The sequence below is a fragment of the Bos taurus genome, chromosome 17, assembly GCF_002263795.3.
Source record: "Bos taurus isolate L1 Dominette 01449 registration number 42190680 breed Hereford chromosome 17, ARS-UCD2.0, whole genome shotgun sequence".
In the NCBI taxonomy this organism is placed as follows: Eukaryota; Metazoa; Chordata; class Mammalia; order Artiodactyla; family Bovidae; genus Bos; species Bos taurus.
Genome location: NC_037344.1, coordinates 33,610,137 through 33,623,735, shown reverse-complemented (window position 1 = coordinate 33,623,735; position 13,599 = coordinate 33,610,137).

Below are 13,599 nucleotides of genomic sequence, written 5' to 3'. Positions count from 1 at the left end.
ATTTTTAAAGAAATCAAAACACATTTAGAAGTGTAAATGTCAAGCTTAAAATTAAATATTCATTTGAAAAATGTATATTTTATTGTATAGGAATAATTCAAGTCCCCTTCAATATAGAAAAAAAAAAAAACTTTAGATACTGTACTTATTTTTTGAATTAGCACCTGAGCATTAACGGAATATAGAAAGTTTCAGTTTGTACAAAAACTTCTTAAATCATTTTCTTTTTTCCAAATGTATAAATGGCTTAGGGAAGCCAACTTCATTAGACAGTGTACTCTTAGGTTTTAAGGTTTTATTGATCCACTGCATGCTACCTATTCTACTAAAATTTAACAAGAAAATATTATTATGAGAGAAGTGATGCACGTAGAGTAATAAAGACTACAAGGTGAAACCATGAACAAAATGAAGAGGCAACCTACTGAATGGAAGAAAGTATTTGCAAATCATGTCTTATTAGGAGTTAATATCCAAAATATATGGGAGCTTACTAAGTACTGCTGTGGTAAAGAATTCACCTGCCAATGCATGAGATGCAAGAAATGCAGGTTTGATCTGTGGGTTAGGAAGAGCCCCTGGAGTAGGAAATGGCAACCCACTCCAGTATTCTTGCCTGGAAAATTTCACGGACAGAGGAGCCTGGCAGGCTGCAGTTCATGGGTTCATAAAAAGTTGGACATGACTGAGCAACTAAGCGTGAGCATGATGCAAAATACATCAAGAAATCATACAACTTCACAGAAAAAACCCACCAACAACAATACAACAATTTGATTATAAAATAGGTAGAAGATCTGAACAGACATTTTCCAAAGAATACTTCCAAATGGACAACAGGTACATGAAAAGATGTTCAAGATCATTCATTATTAAGGAAACGTAAATCAAAACCACAATGAGCTATCACCTCATACCTCATTCATGTCAGAATGACTATTGAAAAAAAAAAGAAGAAATAATCAGTGTTGGTGGGGATGTGGAGAAAGTGGAACCTTTGTGCCACTACACATGGAATGTAAATTGGTTCAGCTTGTATGGAAAACAGTATGGAGGCTCCTAAGACATTACAGATAGACCTACCATATGCTCCAGCAATTTTGCTTCTGTATGTTTATCTGAAGAAACTGAAAATACCAACTCAAAAAGATATATGCACCCCATTTTCACTGCCTTATTATTTACAAATCAAAGATATGGAAAAAATCCAAGTGTCCACCTAAGGATAAATGAATAAAGAAGATGTAGTATCTATATAAACAATGTAATACCATTCAGCCATAGAAAAGAGTGCATTGGTCAGCAATTCTCTGGTGGTTTAGATGATAAAGAGTCTGCCTGCCATGTGGGAGACCCCACTTTGATCCTTGGGTCGAGAAGATCCCCTAGAGAAGGAAATGGTAACCCATTCCAGTATTCCTGCCTGGAGAAGCCCATGGACGGATGACCCTTGCAGGCTACAGTCCATAGAGTCGCAAAGAGTTGGACATGACTGAGTGACTTCACTTTCACAGAAAAGAATGAAATCTAGCCATTTGTAACAACATGAAGAACTCTTCAGGGAATTATGGTAACTTATACATACAAACGGAGAAGGCAATGGCAATGCACTCCAGTACTCTTGCCTAGAAAATGGACGGAAGAAATGAAAATGCTCCTCCTGCCATGGACGGAGGAGCCTGGTAGGCTGCAGTCCATGGGGTCGCTAAGAGTTGGACACGATTGAGCGACTTCACTTTCACTTTTCACTTTCATGCATTGGAGAAGGAAATGGCAACCCACTCCAGTGTTCTTGCCTGGAGAATCCCAGGGACAGGGGAGCCTGGTGGGCTGCTGTCTACGGGGTCACACAGAGTCGGACACGACTGAAGTGACTTAGCAGCAGCAGCATACATACAAAGAACAGATTGTTGAAGGGCAAAATGGATAAAGGCATTCAAAATGAATAAACTTTCAGTTATAAAATAAATAAGTCATGGCAATGTAATGTACAGCATGATGACTAGAGTTAATAATACTGCAATGCATATTTGAAAGTTGCTAAGAGCGTAGATATTAAAAGTTCTTATCACAAGAAAAAAATTCTGTAACTATGCATGGTGATGGATGTTAACTAGATTTAGATAAGTTTTGTAATACACACAAAAAGCAAATAATTATTTTGCACACCTGAAATTAATGTTTATGTCAAGTATGCCTCAATAAAAAATGGACTGCAAAAGTTATTCTGAGAAATTTCAAGAACAAATCAAGCTTTAATGCTGAACAACCTTTATCTTTCAAATCTAAGAGAGAAAACATCGCTTCCTGTTCTGGCATATACATGTCTTTGCCAACATGCTAAAATGTTTCTTTCCCCAATCCCACTTCCAGGATTCCTCCCTTTGCTACCAATTTTCTATGTAATTTAGTAGAGTACTGATGCTTGATGAAGAAACCATAATGCCTTTTGACTTTCTTTTAGAAAAACACTCCTTACCCCATGTACAACAAGAACTAGAAAGTATAATCTAAACACAGATGGCCTCTTCATATGAGATTTCTCAATCTTCCTTTTCAGACCAAAAGACACTTTGAAATGATGAAAATGCAACTGGCAAAAAGAAGTATAATTCTTATGCCATGAATGTTCAGTCAACTACTTCACTCTAATACAGTGTCTCTGAAAAAGAGGAAAATGGCCTTTTTTGAACCCCCTCCAAGGAAGGAATCCTGAGAAAATAGCAGCAAACTTTGACTACCCACTCTTCAACTCTTGGGCAGCACTCATTCATGATGTTTCAGAGTACAAACAATCTTCCAAATGCAACAGTGCAAACCTTCAACAATCTCTTTGGGAAGTCAGGACCTCAGGAAGGCAGAGGCAGAGCTCTTGCAGAGTCTTCCTTTGGAAAAGAATGGCATGCTTTATTTTTATGTACACATCTTTTTCCTTGTATGTGAAACCTTCCGAAGGGGAATGTGATTTTATTTCCAGCCAAGTCTCTGATTCAACTTCTAGGTCCCACACTCACACTGAAGCAATCTTCTCTGTCAGCTAGCTCAATATTCTTTCCTAAAGTTGTTACAAGTAAGGCTTGAATTCTCCTTTTGAACTCTATAATTCTTAGACAATCATCTGGATGGTTTCCTAGCAGTAGCTTGGATTCTTATTTCTCCATTTGCTAACTGTCTGTTCTTTCACTATGGCCCTGTGCATTGGTATCATCACTTGTTTGATCAGTTCATTTTCCCCTTAATAATATCAATAATAATTTAGGCTGAAAAAGCAAAATTAGCTTGCTACTTTTAAACTCAACTCCTTTTATTCTGTACATAAATAAATCTACACTATTATTTTGAGGAATCATGCTGTGGGAGATTGAGTTCAACTCCTATTCAGTATGTTCAATCTTTCTATTGTTTCTCTGTGTCACAGACGTTTGGAAATGGAAAAGAAAAGAAAGAATGATTTGAAATAGTTTCACTTGAACTTAGGAAGTGTAAATCACTCAAAATCCTACCCTTTGTGGCACAGTAACAGCAAAGTCTCTGAAGGATTATGAGAAAAGGGTGGGAATTTCTGGACACTAGGGGAGGCATCTGCACTTGAGGAAGAAAAGCCATGTTTTATTCCTAACCATCCTGTGAGAGGTCCTGTGTAGCCCCAAGATGGCTTAGGTATACCATAGCTTGTCCAGAAATTGTCCTATTGCTCTTATTCCACAAGTACAGGCCAGGGCAGAGATTTCCATTTTCAATTCCAACCCCACAAAGACATAAGAAACATGTCATGCTAACAGCACAGATAGCTGTTTCTTTGGCTTAAGGATTTGTGCATTACTGTGGTTTGTGAGTTTATCAACCTGAGTTTTTATGTAATAAAAACATATTAACTAATTTGATATTGTTTCTGTTAATTTTCATATTCAAATATAGCTATGGTTAAAATAATATTTGGTAGAGAGTATACAGAGGAGCCTGGCGGGCTACAGTCCACGGGGTCGCAAAGAGTCGGACACGACTGAGCGACTTCACACTCCCATAAGTAAGGTAAATTACACTTTTACTTGATCTCTTCCTAAATGGGAAGCCCTAGGGTGTACATGTATGTGTGTTTTCAGAATGTAGGAAAGAGAAGTAAAATAACACAGTAGTTGCTCTAAGCGACTGATTTTATATTTGTGTGAAAGAAAACTGAAGGAAATTATGAAATTCCTTTCCCCAGAGATCTTTCATAGTATCCTGGGTTGCATCTGCTGAGATCTTTATGACAAATTCTGCCTACAGGCAGGGTAATGGATTTTGAATATCTTTCATGGAATTGTAAACCCCCAAGAGTATGTGAAATTGAGTTCAGAAGTTGAAAGAAACCAGGATTCAAAAAGTCTATTCTCTTCAAGTAAGTTAGGTCTCTGACCTTTCTTGGATTTTGGTTTTTTCATCTGTAAAGTTATTGGTGCTAGAACAGATCAGTGACTTTTAACATTTTTTGTTGTATAATACAACCCTGTGTATGTGTGTGGGGGGGTGGTTATGGATTTTCTGAAGGCTGTCCATTTATTCTCTGGGGTCCATGGATCTTATGTTAAATTCCAGAATTAATGATTTCTGAGGTACCATAGAGAATTTTGATTTCTATATTTTAAACGCTTTGAGAGTATTAAAAATAAATAAGAGACATCTGTTCTTAGAATGTGACAATGTTGTGTGGAAGATAGTGAACACATACAGAAAAGACCTAGTTAAGCTTCCACGTTGGTGGGCATATCATGGGACAGAATACACACTGCATGCCGGAGAACACAGAGAATAGAGAAACAGAGTCAGAAAGAGGAAAGCAATGCAAGTAGATTCAAGTCAAGAAGAATTCTGTTTCTGGTAGAGGTAAGGGAGAACAGGAAAGTGAACAGTCACAAACTCAGAAGCACCATAAGAAATGTCAGGCACATTTTGTTTCTTCTGTAACTTAAGTGTGTTGAACCTTCCTTTTAAAGCCATCTAGTTTAAAATAGGGTTGAAGTTAAAACAGAAGGAAGAACATGAGACCCTGTAACACTCAAAGACTCAGACAGACAGGAGGGAGGACAGGCACTGGTCAGGGACTTACATGTCAGGGGATTGCCATCTTGGAAACCAGGCTCTCATGACTTTTGATCCGTTCACCGTTTTCTCTATTCTTCTGCTTAGCTGTCTTCTCCAGCCAGATGCACATGAGCTCCTTCTCCAGGATGGCCTGAAAGCCCAAGGCCTCCACTCAGGCCAAGCTCTGGACCCAGGTCATCTCCTCCTTTGACATCTTGAGTTTCTTTTTTGGGGTCTTTAGTGCTTGACACCTTTTCAATTCATACAATGAAATTCTCAACACTTGTCTTCAGCAAGTCTCATGCATGCACTAGCCTTTGATCACCGCATTCTATTTCTCAAACAGCTTGAAGAGGTCAGAGAAAGATTCTCTCGTGGAGTTCAGGCCTCTTTCAGGACCTTCTGCATCTCAGCTTTGCTGAGTTTTCTCACTGCCTGGTGCGTGATTTGCTCGAACCCCGCCGTGATCTTCCCCACTTCCAGGTCCTCCATGCGGCGAAGGACCTGAGGGGCTAGCTGGGGCTCCAGGGAGGTCAAGTCCCAGCCGTTGGACTGCAGGCGGGCCTTGTAAGGAAGAGGCCTCTGGGTCTCGTGAGACGTGGGTTTTGGCGCCAGCTGGGCGATCTCTCCTGGCTGCCCTTCAGGAGTGGCTGAGCTGGAGGTATAGGACCGTTTCCTCAGGTTAATTCTTAAAAGAGGGAGTCACAAACTGCTCCAGAAAGTCCAGGTTGGCCGGTACCGGGCCCTCGGCTGGTTCTTGGAGGTGCTCCTGGGTCAAGCGGGGCACATCAGATGTGACTGTGGTGAGGGCAGGCGCAGCCCACGCACTCAGCTTCCCTGCTTGCCCGTCGCCCCCGTGATGCAAAACGTGGTCTTACCACCGAGTGGTCTTACCACTCGGTCTTACACCAAGTCATGTCCGTCCGCTGAGGCTGAACCAGAGCCACTGCCTCGCAGGTGAGTCTCTGAGGCCACAGGCCCAGTGCTTCGTTCCTCCGCCATGGCCAGGCCACCCCGTTTGAGGGCCCGGATGCTCCTCCACCTTCAAATGGGTTGGTTTGGGTCATCCAGCGTATCCCAGTCCAGTTTGTAAGACCCCGGAAAAGGGTCCCGGAACTCTCATCTGCCTCCTAGGGTCTTTTCTGGCCTCGCCTCCTGGCGTTGGGTCTCTTCCTGTGCTGCCTTGGTCCTGGTGGCCTCCTCAGAGGAGTCAAATTCTGGGCTTATGGGCCCCCTGCTTAAACCATCGGCCGGTTGGCCATTGGCCGCTTCTTGCTGAGGACTTGGGGACCCGGCCCCTCCAGGGTTCAGAGGGTGGGCAAGGGCTGTGTTCTCAGGACTGGAAGTGACCTGGGGCCAGCCAGGCACGTCTGTGGGGAGCCCTTCTCCACCAGGCACATTTTGATCAGAAAGTGGGAAATTCTTTTTTCTTCTAAAGAAGAAAGAGAATACGTTCTTGAATTTCCATAAGGATCCTACCGAGGGAATTAATTTAATTGCCTGACAGTAAAGTACAGCTATTAGCTGCAAGGCAAATTATAAGGAGGTTGTGACAGGAAATACTTTTGGGGAAAATTCTGTACAGGAAGGAAAAAAATGAGGATAACATACTATGTAGAACGCTCCTTTTAATGGTCAAGGGAAAAGGCAATAATTATATACCAAACAGTGATTATGCCTGCAGAACTAGAAAAAAAAAACAAGATCAAAGAATATTATTGCAAATAATAGGAGAAATATGATAATGCATAAGAGAAAACATGAAAATGTAAAAACTAAGGTAAGCCCAATAAACCCATAATTCACCATTGTGGCAAAAGCCTTGAAGTTGATGAGAACTTTAGGTCCAGTCTAGCCTCAGCTTTTAAAGTGCATGCTTACTCATTTGGAAGAAAAGTTATGACCAACCTAGATAGCATATTGAAAAGTGGAGATAATACATTGCCAACAAAGGTCCGTCTAGTCAAGGCTATGGTTTTTCCAGTGAGTTGGACTGTGAAGAAAGCTGAGTGCCGAAGAATTGATGCTTTTGAACTGTGGTGTTGGAGAAGACTCTTGAGAGTCCCTTGGACTGCAAGGAGATCCAACCTGTCCATTCTGAAGGAGATCAGCCCTAGGATTTCTTTGGAAGGAATGATACTAAAGCTGAAACTCCAGTACTTTGGCCACCCACGCAAAGAGTTGACTCATTGGAAAAGACTCTGATGCTGGGAGGGATTGGGGGCAGGAGGAGAAGGGGACGACAGAGGATGTGGTGGCTGGATGGTATCACTGACCCGATGGACATGAGTCTGAGTGAACTCCGGGAGTTGGTGATGGACAGGGAGGCCTGGTGTGCTGTGATTCATGAGGTTGCAAAGAGTCGGAGACGACTGAGTGACTGAACTGAACTGAACTGAACTGAACTTACTCATTAAGCTGTGTCCAACTCTGCGACTATAACCTGCCAGGCTCCTCTGTTCATGGGATTTTTTTCAATCAAGAACCTTGGAGTGCTTCTTTGCCATTTCCTCCTCCAGGGGATATTCCCAACAGAGGGATCAAACCAGCCTCTCCTGTATCGCCTGCAGTGCAGGTGGATTCTTAACCCATTGAGCCATCTGGACGCCTTTTATAATGTGGTGAGTTCTGGAGTACTGATGTGTTAAGGGGCCAATCCAGTAGTGAACTCTTGAAACAACTGTCACAGGAGTGAGATATCTCTGATTCAAGGCAGATTCAAAAAATGTATGTCTATCAGAAAACTGATTTTTTTTTTTCACTTTCTGAGTGTTCTGACATGTTCATTTAGAATTTATTTTAGAGTTTAAATTTTTGTTCTATAAAACAGATATTGTTTTCTTAGAATTGAAGGCTGATCATTTACTCAGCAACTAGTTCCTCCTAAACAGATTTAGTCAGCAACTAGTTCCTCCTGAACAGATAAACATACTCATTGCAAGAGGAATTCCTTCAATTTATAATGTTTTGTAAAATGAAAAAAAATTAAGCTTTTTGTCTGTAGTAAAAACATTAAGGTACATAATAAGTTATTAGGAGAAAATTTCAGTTCAGTTCAGTCGCTCAGTAGTATCTGACTCTTTGGGACCCCATGAATCGCAGCATGCCAGGCCTCCCTGTCCATCACCAACTCCCGGAGTTCACTCAGACTCACGTCCATCGAGTCCGTGATCCCATCCAGCCATCTCATCCTCTGTCCTCCCCTTCTCCTTCTGCTCCCAATCCCTCCCAGCATCAGAGTCTTTTCTAATGAGTCAACTCTTTGCATGAGGTGGCCAAAGTACTGGAGTTTCAGCTTCAGCATCATTCCCTCCAAAGAAATCCCAGGGCTGATCTCCTTCAGAATGGACAGGTTGGATCTCCCTGCATTCCAAGGGACTCTCAAAAGTCTTCTCCAACACCACAGTTCAAATTTGATATTTGGCAAAACTAATACAATTATGTAAAGTTTAAAAATAAAATAAAATTTAAAAAAAAAAAAAAAAAAAAAGCATCAATTCTTCGGCGCTCAGCCTTCTTTACAGTCCAACTCTCACATCCATACGTGACCACAGGAAAAACCATAGCCTTGACTAGACGGACCTTTGTTGGCAAAGTAATGTTTCTGGCTTTTGAATATGCTATCTAGGTTGGTCATAATTTTCCTTCCAAGGAGTAAGCGTCTTTTAATTCCATGACTGCAATCACCATCTCCAGTGGTTTTGGAGCCCCCCAAAATAAAGTCTAACACTGTTTCCACTGTTTCCCCATCTATTTCCCATGAAGTGATGGGACCGGATGCCATGATCTTAGTTTCTGAATGTTGAGCTTTAAGCCTACTTTTTCACTCTCCTCTTTCACTTTCATCAAGAGGCTTTTTAGTTCCTCTTTACTTTCTGCCATAAGGGTGGTGTCATCTGCATATCTGAGGTTATTGATATTTCTCCCAGCAATCTTGATTCCAGCTTGTGTTTCTTCCAGCCCAGCGTTTCTCATGATGTACTCTGCGTAGAAGTTAAATAAGCAGGGTGGCAATATACAGCCTTGACGTACTCCTTTTCCTATTTGGAACTAGTCTGTTGTTCCATGTCCAGTTCTAACTGTTGCTTCCTGACCTGCATACAAATTTCTCAAGAGACAGATCAGGTGGTCTGGTATTCCCATCTCTTCCAGAATTTTCCACAGTTTATTGTGATCCACACAGTCAAAGGCTTTGGCATAGTCAATAAAGCAGAAATAGATGTTTTTTTGGAACTCTCAAGCTTTTTTTATGATCCAACGGATGTTGGCAATTTGATCTCTGGTGTCTCTGCCTTTTCTAAAACCAGCTTGAACATCAGGAAGTTCACGGTTCACGTATTGCTGAAGCCTGGCTTGGAGAATTTTGAGCATTACTTTACTAGCATGTGAGATGAGTACAATTGTGTAGTGTTTTGAGCATTCTTTGGCATTGCCTTTCTTTGGGATTGGAATGAAAACTGCCCTTTTCCAGTCCTGTGGCCACTGCTGAGTTTTCCAAATTTGCTGGCATATGGAGTGCAGCACTTTCACAGCATCATCTTTCAGGATTTGAAATAGCTCAACTGGAATTCCATCAACTCCACTAGCTTTGTTCGTAGTGATGCTTTCTGAGGCCCACTTGACTTCACATTCCAGTATGTCTGGCTCTAGATAAGTGATCACACCATCGTGCTTATCTGGGTCATGAAGATCTTTTTTGTACAATTCTTCTGTGTATTCTTGCCACCTGTTCTCAATATCTTCTGCTTTAGGTCCATACCATGTCTGTACTTTATCAAGCCCATCTTTGCATTAAATGTTCCCTTGGTATCTCTAATTTTCTTGAAGAGATCTCTAGTATTTCCCATTCTGTTGTTTTCCTCTATTTCTTTCCATTTATCGCTGAGGAAGTCTTATCTTATAAAGGAGAAAATTTACCAGTCCTTAGAGTGAGAGAGTTAACTTTCCATACTGAATTTTTTTCCCACATCAATTGTGAACTGGGACATATTCTGCTATATAATAGTTAAGTCTAGCTTCTACTTGAATATAGTTTTGGAACCAAGAACCCTTCAGGCAATAGTAATTCTATTCAAACCTGTGTTGAAAATATCCACATAATATGAATGTGTAAAACAAAATAGCAATGTCTTTCAAAAACCTATTCTCAGTGTCTTAAGGATAGTCTTCAGCACATTCTTGAAGAGGTAATGGTTGGTAGAGAGACTGACTGCATGGGATAAATATACGCCAATGGGTAGAATACCCTACAACTTCTAGGTTTTTTTCCTTGCACTATTCCAAAGAATTTTTGATATCACCATTCTTTGTAGTTAAGATCAATATTGAGTCCAGGTTTTATCAAAAACAGTCAGGCAAATAAATTGGAACCACTCAACTGCTTGGGTTTGCATATTGAATTCAGACTCTCTAGTAAATGCATATGTGTATTGATAAACTCAACTCAGTTTGAGATTATGTTTTTCCCTATTTGGTTTAGTTTCCTGAGAATCTATTCCCATGTGCATCCTTCAGATTATATATATATATATATATACACACATATATATACACATACACACACACACACACACATATATATATATATATGAAATTACAAAATCTGGCAGTTATTTTTGGATGTACAAACCCTCCGTTCTCAAGTTTCACTATGTAATTGGCCCTCAAGGCATTCTGGAAATGATGGGCATGGGTATTTTATGTTGGCCAGAGATGGTGGTGGGAGTTTCTGTGTAAATTTGATACGAAATTTCAGTGGGGAGACCAGAATCCCAGAGTGTCAGAGGCTGACTAGTGGGGCAGAGACTTTAGTTATTGAAGTAAGGGGGGAAGCATATCTTGATAGGCTGTATGACTGGATGATAATACAAATCTCTGACCTTGAGAGATATTTGGTGATGATACCCCATCATCAGGTTTGTAAGTCCACATCAATAAGTAGCCCTCTAAAATCCAACTAACCTGTATAAACACAAATATAGGCTTCTCTTCCCTTTTTCATATCTTTCCTTAAATGTTACCTTTTCTCTGAGACCATCCAGCCATCCTATTTCATGTGTGCATACCCCTATCCCATATCTTTATCTTCTTCAAAGTGCATGTTATATCCATCTCCCTTAATATAACAGGGCTCTTGCAAACAGGGAAGTTGACTATTCCTGAGAATGGACATAAAGCAAGCCCAGTTTTAGTGAGGTACTCTTTAAGGACACACAATTTAGGGGACACTAAAACACTCAGTCATCAAGATAGAAAATATTTTAATGTAAAAATAAAAAAAACATCATTAATGCAAAATAACCCATGATGAATAAAGTATCCTACCTTAAACAAAGACAGGAGTCATAATAATACCATACCGAGCATATTAGAAACCTAGGCAAAAGGGAAAAAACATAAATACTGATCCCGTGGTGTGGACTTTTTACAGTTAAGTGTGAGTTGCTGCCCCTTATCCCCATACCATTAAGAAAGAAGCAGTGTTTGGATAACATCTTTAGATTTTGGAGAAGACATATAACTCTTTTGGGTGAATTTCTCTGACTTGTTTACTGGATTGTTGCCAAAGCGACCAACTTTCAGTCAAGCTCAGCGTGAGAGAGGTTTTCCTACCTGGATCTAGCTGTTCATGTTTCTTATGGCTTGGGGAATTGGTATTACTATCATGTCTGCGGCAGAAAAGGATCTCCATGGAGTTGGCAACAAACCCTGAGAGACCGTTAGATTTTGGAGCAAAGCCACTAATTTGTTCTTGAATAATTATTCTCTCTTTCTATCCGTGAATTTTGGCAGTGTGCATCTCTCAGTTTAGAGATGTAAATGTGGTCCACAGGCTTTCCCAGCCTTTTGTGCAGCTAGAGTGTCTGCATGTGAATGAGGATCTGTCAACCGGATATTCTTACCCAAGACTTTGATTTGGGATCAAATGACTGAAAGGTGTAGATGCCACATACAGTTCATTTTGCTGTGGGAAGAGGGGAGCCTTTAATTTCCAGGGTCCATAGTAGTAGCTAAAGTTCTAATGACAGTACCGGGATGTGCTCACTGATGGCAGTAGACGCTGCCTCACTGAACACTTCTGCACTGTGGTATTGTGTTTTGCACGGCCTCCAAACCTAATTATCTGGCCTTTCTAGAAGTTGTATGAGCTATCCAATGCACTTTAATTTCTTTTCAGATTAAATTATTAAAAGATTGTTTCTGTTATGATTACAAGTTTTGGTTTATATATTAATACTGCCAAATTATATAATTAGTATATAATACTATAGTTAGTATTATATACTAATACTAATACTGCCAAATGATGAAAAAATTCCATTTTTAACCTTTTGAAGTTTGGTCTATTAAGAGAAAATATGTTTTTTCTTTAAATAATGCCTGGAAACTTAACTTATGCATTTCTTATTTTCCTTCTTACTGTACGTAGTGACTTGCATATGTATGTGAGTTACATACACACTGCTGGCTGAAATGAACAACAGTTTGACTCAAATCATCAAATAAATCATCTATTTTTATTATATCCTAGATTCTTAACTTACCATCCATTCTATATAAACAAATAAGGAGTAGGGGTATTTGAGGAATATTAGAGTGGGTAGCCATCTTTATAGCACTGAGAAAGTTACCTAAGGCAGGCAGGTATGTATAAAATAAGGGAAATACATTTGCCTTGGAGAAACAGACTATATTTTCAAGTGTGGTCTAGAATCTAAGATACCTCTTGAAGCAATAACTGAAGCTCTGCAGAATTGAACCTGTTTGAGACATTTACAGTCACCCCGTGGCTCACTGGAGTTTACTAGCTATGAGAAAGATTTGCAGGCACCTGGGGTGAATGAGGCCAAATGCGCCTGCTTAGTCACAGACACCCTTTCCTTCTCCCCATCTCAAGGAGATCCCTGTGGGCTTTCTCTATGGCTAAATCTGCCTGGCCTGGCTTTCCAAAGATTGTGTGATTTAAAGGGATAGATGCCAAGAAGAATAAAGGATGCTGGCAGGGATTTTGGAGGCAAAGGCAAGGTCTTCAATGGTGAATGAATCTGTGTGTCTGCTGCCTCAGTGACATATGCATTTTGCAGTGAAAGAGGAAGTTGTTTGGGGTGTATCCGACAAACCTTAGTGAAGACAGACTATGTTGATTTCTGTTTGTTCCTTTATATTCAGCTACAAGTTTCAATAGCAACACAACTTCAGAGGCTGTAAAAACTGGTTAGTGAAGCTGATAAGGTGTGCCAAGGGAAACAAAAGCACAAACTAGTCAATAGAGAGCTTCATGCAGCTTATAAATGTTTCTCTCCTTCCTATGCTTTTCCAGGGAATGAAAAACCATGGTGCCATGTAACTAGTACCAGAGGTGAGTGTCTTTCTTTCCTCCCTGGACAAGAAGAAACTGAAGTTCTGTTAATGCAACAAATAATGTAACATACTTTGAGTTTTAGAGGAGTAGGATCTATCCCCCAACAAGAAAGATTTTTAGCCAGCAGTTTCAAGTGCAAACCGATAACTATGAGGATAAAACAAGTGGCACAT